The 14,854-nt window shown below is 38.9% G+C and overlaps 1 pseudogene; it reads left to right on the plus strand.

The window, feature by feature from the left end:
- Positions 1 to 14,101: 14,101 nt before the first annotated feature.
- Positions 14,102 to 14,854, plus strand: LOC102143076 (phosducin-like protein 3 pseudogene; annotated as a pseudogene).

Genomic DNA, 14,854 nt, shown 5'->3' on the forward strand with positions numbered 1-14,854 from the left:
AGGCCTCTTATTTTCCTCTGTGTTAGCTTCATTCTCAGTCAAGATCCTTTTCTCTGGCAGTCTCTGCACTTCAAACTAACATTCTACCAGTTCAGAAGCCCCAGAAGAAATAGTCCAGCTTCCCAAAGTTCTAGCAAAAGTCCCAGACATGACTTGAATTGAACCAATTTGGATCACCCACCCATTCTTGAATCAATTTCTGTAGCCAGAAGAGATGAAATAAGGGATGGAGGATGGGCCTGGCAAGAAATGGTTCCCCAAAGGAATCTTAGGGTGATATTACCAGAAGAAAGCGGAATAGATGCTGGGTAAACAAAACAACCTGGGTATCCAGAATATCCATCAAAGAAGGCCTACTTGTGTGTATCTCCTTGGTATAGACAGACCATAAGACAATACATTATCTACTAAGCCTCTCTGCCTCATGACGCTGTCCTGCATCCAGGACTGCCTGTGCAGACTACCACAAGAGGAGAAGCACAGCTTTGCCTAGGACTAAAGGCCACATGAAAGATAACTACGCCTCTTATTCCAGGCTAGGAGGCCAGAATTGGATGCGTTTATCAGGACACTCATGATGCTTAGCCGTGATTTTTAAGTAGTCTGAGCCATGCTTCAGACATGTTCTGTAGAGGTGCGTGATTTTATTGTCAAAAAAAGTAACCTGCTGACATACATTAACAACGTATGTGTGTGTGTGTGTGTGTGTGTGTGTGTGTGTATTCTTTCGCACCCTTACAATGAATTCCAAACTTCTATCATTCCATGAACCGAAGAGAAAATGGCAGATTTTTTTCATAATCTGCTGTTCTTCTGAATGCTTTAGAGATTCTGAAGTTTAATCTTAATGTAAAAATGTTCTCTTATCATAAGGTTCCAGTAGTAGTGGGGAAGAGTAATGGAGTAATGCTGTGTAGTAAAAGAACATGGACTTTGGAACTAAATATATCTTCATCTACTCATTCAACACTTATCTATTGAGTAATTAAGAGGTACCAGATATTATTCCGTGTGCTATAGATAGATACATCAGCAAACAAAATACAAAAATACCTGCCCTTGTGTAGTTTGTATACTGGTGGGACTTACATTCAAATTTCAGGTCATCAACTTGATCATCAACTAACCATATAAATTTGAATTTTTTTTCCCCTGTATAGAGGAAATGATGATCCCTTGCTTTTGGGTGAACAGTAAGAACTACATGGGATGATGCAGAGCATGTCTATAGCATGTCGTCTAGGACACGGGTCCCCAACCCTGGAGCCTCAGGCCAGTACCAGTCCTAGGCCTGTTAGGAACCTGGATGCACAGCACTGGGTGAGCAATGGGCAAACGAGTCTTACTGCCTCAGCTCTGCCTCCTCTCAGATCAGCAGTGGCGTTAGATTTAATGGGAGAGTGAACCCTATTGTGAACTGCACGAGAGGGATCTAGGTTGCACACTCTGCTCCTTAGAAGAATCTAACTAATGCTTGTTGATCTGAGGTGGAACAGTTTCATCCCCAAACTGTCACCCTGATCCCCCCCATCCGTGGAAAACTTGTCTTCACAGAACTTCTCCCTTGTGCCAAAAATGTTGGAGACCGCTGATCTACGACATGGCAAGCATGCAATAAATGGCAGCCACTCTTGTAGCTATTATTCTAGTCTGTACAAATGGTCGAGTAGCCACAAAGGAACTAAAGTAATGTTTTTGCAATAAAAAGAGAGTACACAAAATTAGATCTAAAAATCATAAATGAATTTTACCAGTAGACAAAAAACATTGATAGTCATAATGTTTCTTTACCTTATTGAGATAGTAAAAACAGTATGCAGAAACAAACGAATGAGAGGCAGAAGCAAGAATCATCGGCCATCAACATTTCCGGAACATTCACTCTTTAGGACAGTCCTCTGACCTCTGCTCGACCCCACCACTCTGCTCTCCCGTGATCTTTCCATATAGTAAATAGCATGTTATTTTGGTTCTGCCTAGCTGTTCACATCAAGAGTAAATAATCAGAGAACTCAAAGTTTAAAAAATATGGTTACTCTAAAAGAAAAAAAGTGAGAGAGAGAGAAAAAAAAATGATACCATAAGAAAACTGTTTTCCATGGCCACATAACCTCAGCAATAGAACGCTAATGGTCATTAAATACCATCCTAATCCTACAAGTGAACAGATTATTGAAAATTTCAAAGTGGCAGCTTTGATTTGAAGATTCACCTCATTGACTATCTAATTCATTCCTAATGACATAATCATTGGTGAACAGTAAACGCAATTCAGAGGGTCAGAACTCTCCTATTAGTCATTAGCTTTTATATCCAAAGTGCTATTTTACTACTGAGCTTGTATTTTACTATCTAAAAGAAGAAAGTATCACCATTTTTAAGGTGATGATTATTAAAGTGCCGCCACAAACTGCACATGGTTATTATAGCACAAATAGCTATTTGAGACATACACAAAACACATTTAAATCTGTTTCACATACACGAAAAATTCACAAATAAAACTCAGCTAGAGATAAATTAATTACCTTATTATGTTCCACAAGGAAAACAAGTGTTAGATACCCTGCTGCATTGTTTGTGGTAAGCAATCAATATTTTACTGTCTAACCATATTTAACTTTACATGTATATTTAAATCCCTTTCTACTAGGAATTCTAATACAATACTCTAAGCATAACTCACGGCCATATTCAGGTGAATTAAAGATTTCCTGAAATACACAACACGAAGGAAGTAGCATTTCATCTGCATCTGTTTCTCTTATTTATTACCTAACCCTTCAACCCCCAATTCTCCCTACAGTTCTTTATTAATTTAAACAAAATATGTTCAATTGGACTTTTCTTAGTAAGGCACAAATCTGTACACTTACCCTATCACAAACCATTAATAAAGACCAAAAAAATTGTATATAGTGAATACTTATATCAAAATCGGTTTCTAAAATGTTATGAGACTAATTAAAGAATTGTGCTTCCTTGTACTAGGCTCCTTTGCAAGGTTTGCTTGTAGATTCAAGCAGCTCAAATATTGATCTGTTTCCTGTATTCTGAAGATGGATGGGACAGAACTGTAGTGTTTGGCTTTGCTATAGTTAACCCGAAAGCCTTTTAAATGTGTCTGAGAAATTGGTAAGTGGCAAGTTCAAGAGCTCTTTAAACATGGGAAATGTCGTCATACCTACTGCTTGTTTGTTTTTTTTTTTTTAATTTAAAATTTGTGATCAATGCCTCTATATTTCAAAATCCAATCATGGAGCTAATGCTAAAGACAGCATAGTGGTGAAACAGAAAACATGCATAATGATGATGCGGAGTCCATATATATATATTAATGTGATGAGTCCTAGGAAAGGGGAGGAAGGGAAACCTGCCTTTTGTGTCAACTTGAAGTTACTGGACTTGATTTATCTTCTTTTGCAGTGTATAAGATTAAAGAGTGATGTTCATTTTGCCCTTACATTTAATGTTTAAATTTAATAAATGTTTTCATCTTTGTGTCCATATGTCTGCTACTTCCCTTTCTCAGATTTCAAAGTTGAATATTCTCTTAGAGCATATTTCTCAGTAAACTCTGAAATTTACACTAATATTGGATATTTCCAAGGGTTGTCCACAAATTATCAGAGAAAATCAATAAGTCAATGCCCCTCACTGTATCCATCCCACCTGTGCACAGAACCCTCCCCTATCTCATCTGGAGAGACACCAGAGAAATGAAGGGCAGTGTTTCCATTTAATGAGGTTGAGTGGACTTGGCACCCCAATATGAATGCAAGCATTTATCCAATCATATTAGTAAAAATGGAGAAGTTATTTGATAGATGAACAGGATAGCTCTGAGCAATGTCATCATATAATATTAATTATATTTTATAACCCCCAGAGGCAAAGACTGGCCTTTTTGCAGATTTTTTCCCAAGGGTTATAAAGTTCTCAATCTAGTGCTTTTTCAAAAAAAAATTAAAGATATTTTTCTTGGAGGAGTAAAAGAGAAATGTGAAGGTTAGCCAGGGCAGGAGGTTACTCTTTCTCTTTTTCCATGTCTAAAAACATACAGGTACAGATATGCCAAAAAGCCTTCAGGAATAATTCATTCTCAATCCTAACCTAGACAATGCTCACAATTATCAGATTTTGTAATTTAAAAATAACTGTAACATATTACATGAAATTGAGTTCTGAATTCTCAACCATCTAAAGTTTTCAGGAGGAAAGTGACCCAGCAGCAGTGTGTTTTCATGGCACTTGAAATAATTTCTCAGTCCTTTATCCTTTATTTACAGCAATTTTTTTTGCAATAACTTCAGCAATGAAGATCATGAATAAGGGAATATGCATACCGTAAGTTGGAATCTCTCACCATCCTTTGCCAAAAAGCCTCTAACATCTGACCATATTCTATGGACTTCTCATTTCCCACCATAACTTTCCCACCATAACTCTCCATCTCTCTGTAACCCTCCATCTCACTTTAGGCTCTCTAATCTATACACAATGGCAACTCTTAATATTTCCTCACTTTGAATTAATCCAATTAACTTTAACCCTTTTGCTGCCCCATCTGGTTTAATCCCATCTTGCTAATAAGTGAGACCAAGATATTGCCTGAAAAGTTATCATGAGTCCCAATAAATGTCCAGGTAGGATTCTAACAAATTTAAAGTGAGATGCAGCTCATTTGAACCATTTTCATAGGACTCAATAAAAAAAGTCACATCACAGTCAAAATTGTATCGGTAAGTTATTACTTCAATGCTCCATCCATATCTCTTGGGATCTTTTTTGAAGAAATGCTCTTGAACTACTGAAACACACTTTTGTGCATTCTAATGACTGAGACGTTCAGGAGTATGAAAGTCCAGCTCTTTTGCCATAAGTTGTGGAAAAGCTGCAATTGTAAAACAAGAATTGATTGTCATAAAAAGGAATAATCAGAGATAAGAAATTTTGGCAATTAAAAATATAATTGCATTAAAACATTTGATAGAAAATATGGGGGATGGAAGCAGACCAAATCTCCCAAAACACTGAGAAAAAAAAAAAGAAATGGGAAGCAAACACAGAATCAGTTGAAGAGATCCATGAATGAGATACAAGAGGAAACTAAGAAAATAAAGGAAAGAAAACATTGGAGGCAAATTTCCACAGCTGAAAAATGACAGAAGCCATGATATTAAGGGCAATCACAAAGTGCCTAACAGGATGACTTTAAGAAGAACCATCTCTAGTGATAACTTGACAGTTCGGATCACTAAGGACAATACAAAGATCCAAAAATAGTCACCTAAAAAGAACAGGTTATCTACATAGGAAGGAGAAGCACAAAGGCATCAGACTTCTCATCAGCAATATTAACTGCTAAAAGACAATGGAGTAGAATGGCAGGCTGGGAGGATCCAAGAAAAATACCTTCAAAAGAAAGTATATTTCATTGCAGTCATTTTAAAATAAAGGAGCAGGTTGAGATTAGCAATTAAATTCAAACATACGTTTATTTTCTCATGGTAGAGAGGGAGAAAGAATGTCAACTGGAAACTCCAAGAAAAATTACTAGTATCAGAAAAAAATTATTCAAATACTAAACAAGTAAAATACAGCATTAATTTGAAAAATTAAGCTGGGTAAGGACATTAAAGTGGAAAGAAAATATGTGTCGTGGATATTTTCACTGAGTGGATATCCACTATAGGGGATATTTTCACTGATATTTTCAAGGCTGACTCACTTATCGCCCGGCTGCTGGTAATAGCAGATGCTGACTGCTCACATCTTTGTTCTTGACTGGGAATTTCTCTTAGCCTCAGGGAACTGTCTAGCCCCAAGGTTTTGTTCCCTGTAGGATTGTCTAAGATCTCAGTTGCAACCACCTTGCCCATCAGCTTCTTCCTCTGCCCAATCCTGCCTTCCTTACAATCTCTCCTTCCTCAGTTCCTTACAATCTTTCCTTTCTCACTTCTATTTCCTACTCACTTTATGAGTAAATCTCCCAAGAGCACTCCCCATGCAATTTTCCATCTCGGAGTCTGTTTTCAGGGAACCCAATCTAAGACACACGTGTAAAGTCATAAAGGTGGAAGGGGCATGGGTGTTCAGAAGATTGCATACAATTCTCTATGACTGGGCAAAGGATTCATGTAGAGAGCTAGAAAGAGAAGAAATTAAAAGACATGTTATTTTTGAAGCAAAAATTCAATGAACACGTATTCCAGGTGGAGAGCTACGCAACAGGACTAGAGAGTAGTTGTTCCAAAATAGAATGAGAGGTCAGGAGGATCCAAGAAAAATATCTTCAAAAAGAAAATACACTCTTTCCTTTTACCAGTGAGTGAAGGCCAGTAAGTGGTGAAGTATGAATAACACACTATGGAATCTGCATGCACAGCCTAAGCTGTATGACCCTGATTAGTTAACCTCTCTGAACCTCAGTGTCCTCATCTGTAAAATGTCCAAAAAATCATCGACTCCTGTGAGAAAAATGAGATAGCATCCATGAAAATGCTTTGTGATGAGATTCAAATGTAAATTATTATTAACAGACATCAGCCTATAATGTTTGAGCATGGTTTCAGGCCTGATAAAGTAGACTGACTGTAAGTCTATTTATAAGAACTAAGAGAACTTCATCCTAGGGGAAAAGGGAATCAGATATGCATGACAGTCTGATAACAGTGGTTATTGGAGGAGGGAGTGAGTGATTCTGAGTTATGAGTTGTCACCTGGATTTGCTTACCCTACCCTCACTTTCCTCCACCTCCAGTCCCCATGAAATTCATTTGTGTTTGTGGTGATGGGGGATGGGGAGAAGGGGAGGGAAAGGAGAAAGAATCAGGGAGGGAAAGCTATGGATGAGAAAAGGGGAGAACTATTGCAGTAGAACTCTTTAAGACAATTGGCACAAATAGCTCTGCTTCATGGTATAACCCAAAATTGCGAGAGAAACATTCTATCTACTTCTGCCAGGAATATGATGTGGCTCTGACACCCTAAGGATTCCAGAAAGTATGAGGCACCATTGCCACCTAAGAACTCCCACACATCAATGGCAGTGATGCCTTAGCAACAAAGGTGGAACCCATAAAGGGCAGCTCGGCTGTGGGCCCAGTGAAATGTCAGAGTGGTGGAGGCCTAAGCAGAAGGAAGCCAGAGAAGAAATGGTAAGAAAATGGGCGCCATATGTGGTACTCATCAGAAACCATGTGGGACTCTCAACAGTAAATACAGGACCTTTTCCAGAAGTAAAGGTCTTGCAATTACAGATGAGAGGAAAACCAAAGAAATATGTGTTGTTACTGCTAATGTCATGCCATTTCAACCAGGACTTACGTTGCCTGGGGAAACATAATAATTACTATTATTATTTACCAGATAATAGCAATCTGTATAAGAAAATGCCTTTCATTTCTTACTTGTCATTGCCTAGCCTAATCCCCTGCAAAAATAAATTTATGACTACTTCATTATATCAGGTTTTCCTAAAATTAGAATATAAAAGATATTACATTAAGGCCTCACTAATGGCACATCAGATTCACTATCAAAGGATGACTAGTGAATTAAGCGAAAGTCCAAAGACGCTGGAATGTCCCAGAAGCACTCAGACGTCTATGTGTATCATCTATAAATGTATCTAAAAATTCCTCTAGAATTGATAATATTTTCCATCTGCAACATCTCCTTCGGGAGGTAAATGTCATATGCTACTACCCTTTGGGTAAACAGCGTATCTCTTCCTGAGCCTGTCTGTCTAAAACTCTAAAGAGTGTTATTTATCATCAAGTGTGTCTTTCCACAAGGCATACTGGGTATCCACATTTGCTAATCATTCACAGTATGCCCTAAGCTGCAGTAAAACCTGGATCAGTTTCTCCTGTTCAGCCGTAGTGAGTTACAGCTGATGTGGTACTTCCTTCTTACCGATGTTGCTGACAACAATGCACATTGACCTCTATTATTAAAAAAACAACAACAACAAATAATTTTTTTTTTTTTGAGACGGAGTCTCGCTCTGTCGCCCAGGCTGGAGTGCAGTGGCGCGATCTCGGCTCACTGCAAGCTCCGCCTCCCGGGTTCCCGCCATTCTCCTGCCTCAGCCTCCTGAGTAGCTGGGACTACAGGCGCCCGCCACCGCGCCCGGCTAATTTTTTTGTATTTTTAGTAGAGACGGGGTTTCACTGTGGTCTCGATCTCCTGACCTTGTGATCCGCCCGCCTCGGCCTCCCAAAGTGCTGGGATTACAGGCTTGAGCCACCGCGCCCGGCCAACAAATAAAATTTTGTACTCTAACCATATTCCCTGCAGATGCAGAGAACACATCGAATTATTTATCTCCTTATCATTAAAGTATTTGTCTGTCCCAAGTAGAACCTCTGCCAGTGAAATCTCATCTGTATCGTTCTTGACTAGACATCAGGATTCACTCAAGTTTGCGGTCACTCTTTTCAGAAAGTTCAGATTGAAAAATAAATAAATAAATCATAAATTTGAAGTTTAGAGGATTGTTTTTGTTTTTAGGGTCTAAGGGGAGCTTTCAAATAATTACATAAACAAAAAATGTTTTTAAAATAACATTTTCTATGTCTTTTCTTTTTTTTAGCTGAGAGAAGTCCTAATTATTCACTCCCATTTAACACGTCTTTGCAAAAATATCCGAACTAATTTCTTGCAATAAACACAGTTAAACTCATTGTTCTTCTCAGATTTTTTTCTCTTGCTAAAAATTTTCTTAAATGTGGAACAATGTTATTGTCCTCAACTATAACACGATCTTACTCTGGTGTCTTTTAAGCTGTTTATCATTTGCTTCTCTATTTCAGATGGAATTAATCTTCTAAAAACAGATTGCGCTCTAAGATGTTTTACAGCTAAAAGCTCCATCAAGACTTTTTCACAACTTGTTAATGGAACAAAAAGCAACCAGGTAACTGCATTCCAGGTGCTGTAATAAATGCTTACCACTGCATTCACTGAAGCCATCAGTGTTGTTTCACAGATATCTAGGAAGCCTTTTTGTTTCATAAATCATTGAAATATTCAGGACCTTTTGTATGAGCCAGAGATATTCCTAGCGTGTTTAGCATCAATAACAATGAAAACTGGCGTGACAACATCTTAAGCAATCTAAAATATTGTATGGGGAGTTACCGCCTGCCTTTCATTGTAGGGCTACTGAAAATAAATTCATTTCATCATCCCTCAACCAACACACACACACACACACACACACGCACACTACCAACACACACTAATTGCCACCACTTAGGCAATTTATTACTTTTAGGGCTAAATTCTGCCTTTTTCTTTGACAGAAATACTATAACTAGATTTAATGCATAATGAAAATTTAAAATTTCAATTGACTTATACCCAGGGGATCTAAAACACAAATTAATTGAACATACTATGCATTATGTGTGAATTCAATTCCGAATATTTTACAATGGAAGATCCTGCTCAGTGACAGCTTCTTATTGGCAAAATAGATAAGTTCCTATCAAAAGATATGAACTTGGCCTTAGTGAGACTCATTTCTCTACTTCAAGTTGATCAGGCCAAGACTCTTGAAATCATCCATAAGTTCTTTCTTTCACACCAACAGCCCTAGCTAATTTAATATAACCAGAATCCATTGACTCCCTATCTCAACAGCCACCAGCTGATCCTAGAGTCTTCAAGTTGGTCTCCCAGCTTTCCCCTTTATTCCTCTATAAACTATCCTATACCCAAAGCCAGAATGTTCCTTTAAAAATATAAGTCAGGGCCAGGTGCAGTGGCTCACACCTACAATCCCAGTACTCTGGGAGGCCAAGTTGGGTGAACTGCTTGAGGTCAGGAATTTGAGGCCAGCCTGATCAACATGGTAAAACCCCATCTTTACTAAAAATACAAAATTTTGCGCAGCGTGGGCGGCGGGCACCTGTAATCCCAGCTACTCAGGAAGCTGGGGCAGGAGAATGGCTTGAACCTGGGAGGCAGAGGTTGCAGTGAGCTGAGATCACCCCACTGTACTCCAACCTCAGTGACAAGAAGAGAGACTCCATCAAAAAAAAAAAAAATGTCATATCATGTCACTCTTCTGCTTCACCCTCTCCGGTGGCTTCCACCTCACTATGAATAAAAAGCCAAAGACCTTATCATGGCCCAGAAAGCCCTTCATGGGCTAGGTCCCCATTGCCTTTCTGACCTCATCTTCTACCACACTTTCCCTCATTAATTTCAATCTAGCCACCCTGGCTTCCTTTCTGCTCCTCAAATACTCTATGCTCCCACCTCCCATTCTTTCCTCACGCTCTTTGCCGAGAATGAATTTCTGCCAGATATCCATTTGGTTGGCCTTCTTACTCACTTCAGAACTCTGCTCAAGTAGCACCTCATCGAGAGGTCTGATCACTATATAAAAAAGAGCTTATATACCAGATCCAATTTATGTGCCTCCTCAGATTCACTCTGTCCTACCTGTTCCCAGACATCAGTCATTTGCCCTACTTCCCAGATGGAGTAGCCCCACCAAATGCAATTAAAGCTCTGCAATTCTTGTGATCAAACCCCTAGTTGACACGGTCATCTGCTCATCTCTTAGCTCTGCTGGCTGAGTCAGCTTTCCCCATGCAGAGAGTCAGCCCTCTGTAGCTCCTGAGTCCAGGTCCAAACCAACTTGGCCCATGAAGATTCTGGCCTTCCCAATAGTTTCCCAGAGAGACCTAATAGCACCAACCAGAAGTGGAACATCATGTTAGGGAAGCTTTGATCAGTAAGAAACAAAAGATGGGAAGACAGCAACATAAATTGCACTTCTTTCCTCCCTCCAGCAGACAGTTTTAAAGCACAAAGGTCCATACAGCCTCTGGAAATGTCCTTAGTGACCAAGCAGTCAACTATTCCTTCCGGGGCTGTGACCAGGTCCAAAATGTTCCATCTTTTATTTGTTTCTCTGATTCCCTGTTTTATGTTCCCTTTTCCCCTACTTTTGCTGCCGTAGAATCACATCTCCTAAAATTTTTAGGATGCAAGGTGTATCTCAGGCTCTGTGTTTTAGGGAATCTAAGATATGCTTACACACACACACTCAAGCTATACTCCTGATCCTGCTTTATTTCTCTTCTCTGTTTATCACTTATCTTTGTGTCTATTGCCTCCAGTAGAATGTAAACTCCATGAGAGCAGAGACTATTTCTTTTGCTCACTGCTGTTTTCCAATGCCTATAACAGTGACTCGCATATAGTGGGCATTTAATAAATATGGGTTTAGGGTCAGGCACAGTGGCTCACACCAGTTATCCCAGCACCTTGAGAAACAGAGGCAGGGGGCTTACTTGAGAAGTTTGAGACCAGCCTGAGAAACATAGCAAGACCTCATCTCTACAAAAAAAATTTATTTTAACTAGTTGGGCAGGGTTGCATGCACCTCTAGTCTTAGTTACGTAGGAGGCTGAGATGGGAGAATCACTTGATCCTGGGAGTTCAAGGTTGTAGTGAGCTATGATCACGTGATTGCACTCTAGCCTTCGTGACAGAGGGAGACCCTGTCTCTAAATATGTGTGTGTGTGTGTGTTTAGACAATGAATAAATGAGAATTTTGTTTGCAAGTGTGGAATTATGCACCATTTTACATTCAAAAAAACAGAAACTTAAGGAGTTCAGGTTTTTATTCATGACCTAGTTTTTTATGTCAATGTTTCTACGTGGAATATTTCCTGATATTCTCACTCTCCTAAATTTCACCAAACTTCATTGGTTATCTCTCAACTCAAAGTTCAACTCCTCTTAAAACCCACTTTCCCTAATTAGGCTCCCTAGTGACATAAGTATTTCCTTCCATAACAGTCATTTTTTTCAGTCCCCCTAGATAGTGCACATACACCCTTACGAGTACACGTTATACATTTTACCCATTCTCACAGAACTGCATAATATCCTAAAACAGATTCAGAAGGTCTTTAGCCCTTTCTCTACCACACACCTCCTCAGAGATATACACAAGGCTGTTCCCTCCCACATCCAAACGCCTCCTGCTAATCCTGACATTAATAATAACTACTAATTGCTGAGCGCATAAAATATGCCAGGCAATGTGGTAGGCATTTAATCCTCACAAAAACCCTGAAAAGTATAAAATATCTTAAAACTCATTCATATTAAAGTGTTTGGGTCTTACTATGTTCTCCTCTGAGTTATTAGGCTGGATGAAGCTGACCTAGGCAACAGAAATGAATCAGTCTGGCACAGCTTTATTCATCAAGGAGCAAGTGATTCCATGGGAAAAGCAAGCCTACCTCCTTCCTCATACTCCTCAGTTTACAGTCCTGCCCAAATCATTGATCCATGGCTTTGTAACTTTCCTGGAATGGCTTCATGAGAATACATCCTGTCTCTTTATGTAATTTAAAGCTCCCTGAGATCAGACATATATTTTATCTCTTGGTTGTTTCTGGAAAACTGTATTGTTTATTGAATCTATTTACTACCCAATCTATTTACTACCTCTAGTGTAAACTCTTGATCAAACACACTATAAGATAAAATCAGTAATAAGAAATTGGCCTTAAAAATTCAAAATTATCTAGAAGACCATTTAAAATATGGATTTACATATATTTTCATTGACAGTTTCATCCTATGTGTATATTGCATCTTGACATATTGGCGTTAATGATTATGGTATGCGTATACAGAACTATGCTTTAAAATAATGGTAATGATAACATGAACCAATCACAATTAACAAGCTACTTCAAAAATAAGAAAAATGAGAAATAATATACTCTAAAACATAGAAACAAGCCCCTGCAATTTTTTCAAAGGTGTTTAAATTAAGTAAAACTCAACCTTTTACTTTAAAAGCTGTCATTAAACACGTAAAGTTTCCTTTTTTTTTTTTTTTTTTCCAAAGTCTCGCTCTTGTCCCCCAGACTGAAGTGCAATGGCATGATCTCAGCTCACTGCAACCTCCACCTCCCAGGTTCAAGCAATTCTCCTCCCTCGGCCTCCTGAGTAGCTGGGATTACAGGTGCCTGCCACTACGCCCGGCTAATTTTTGTATTTTTTTAAGTAGAGCCAGGGTTTCACCATGTTGGCCAGGCTGGTCTCAAACTCCTGACCTCAGGTGATCCCCCCGCCTCGGTCTCCCAAAGTCCTGGGATTACAGACATGAGCCACCGCGCCCAACTGTAAAGTTTCCTTTTAACAGTGAAAATCAAAAGGCTACATATTATTATGAAATTCTAATTTTTTGCTTTGGTGAATGTTAAAATAATACATGCAAAATAATTTGGTACAAACTGAAATGGACACCTATGTCAACAAATATAGGATTTTTTTAACCAGTTCAAAATCTTTCAAACAAGGAAGTTCAGTGGAATTTGAATCCATTTTCATAACATTTATAGAAACCATTCCTGAGATTTTATTTTTAATCAAGAATTTGGGCAAATTCTACTGTTTTACCAAGTTTGTTATGTAATTTGAATGGGTCCAAATATTTCTTTTTTACCAAGTCTCAGCATATGATTTTCGCTAGGTTGTGTTTCAATAATGAAATATATGAAGAGCTGTACTTTTTTCAAACCGCCACAGGTAAAATATGCAGATAAGATGTATTCCCAGGAGTAAATAACTTCTTTAACAGTAAAGCTGTGTAAGTAACAGAGCGACTCCTTTGACCAAAATTTTAAAAGAATTTGGCTAAGTTTCCTGAGACAGATCACGTGTGACATCCTGCTATATACAGGCAAGCATTTGCAGTTGAGGAATTGGAGCCAGAAGTGCACAAAATATTGCAAGATGTCATCAATTTAGTTAATTTTATTTTTTAAAAAACTTTAAAAGATAGTCAATTTAATTGTTTGGAATAAATTGAGAGGGGAGTAACACTCAATTTATATTTACTTATGGAAGTATTTTCTATGGCACAGAGGTTTGCTTGTGGCAAACTATTAAAAATTAGAACCAAAAACATATATTTACAAAATAGACAAGTGTTCCAAATACGCTAACTTGTCTGTGATGGCAAGGGGGCTATCCATAGCATGCATGCTATGCTACCTCTCAAGCATTTTTTTAATATTAATAAACATGGTGGAGCAACTGGCTTGAGCAATTGGAAACAAGATGCAGGACCCCAACGCAGACGCTGAGTGGAATGACATCTTACCCAAAAAGGGTATGTTGCCCCCCAAGGAAAGTCTGAAACAATTGGAAAAGGAGGTGGAAGAGGAGCAGTGCATCCTCTAGCAGTCAGTGGTGACAACATATAAAGATAGGACTTTGAGAGAGCTGGAGGATCGTGAAGATGAGTTTAATGAGAAGGATGAACGTGCTATTGAAAGGTAAAGACGGCAGAGACTGGCTGAGTGGAAAGCATCTAAACTGAAGAATAAATTTGGAGAAGTTTTGGAAATCTCAGGGAAGGATTATATTCAAGAAGTTACCAAAGCTGGTGAGGGCTTGTGGGCCATTTTGTCCCTTTACAAACAAGGAATTCCCCTCAGTGCCCTGATAAACCAGCACCTCAATGGAGTTGCCAGGAAGTTTCCTGATGTCAAATTTATCAAAGCCATTTCAACAACCTGCATATCCAATTATCCTGATAGGAATCTGCCCACGGGATTTGTTTTCCTGGAAGGAGGTATCAAGGCTCGGTTTATAGGTCCTCTGGTGTCTGATGGCATGAACCTGATGAGAGATGAGTTGGAGTGGAAACTGTCTAAATCTGGAGCAATGAAGCTGGACCTGGAGGAAAACCCTAAGAAGCCGATTGAAGACATGTTGCTGTCCTCAGTGCGGCGCTCTGTCCCCATGAGGAGGAACAGTATTCTGAGGGTGACTGAGGCTGCAGCTGCTATCACATGCTGA

Source organism: Macaca fascicularis, chromosome 2, assembly GCF_037993035.2.
Source record: "Macaca fascicularis isolate 582-1 chromosome 2, T2T-MFA8v1.1".
Taxonomy (NCBI): domain Eukaryota; kingdom Metazoa; phylum Chordata; class Mammalia; order Primates; family Cercopithecidae; genus Macaca; species Macaca fascicularis.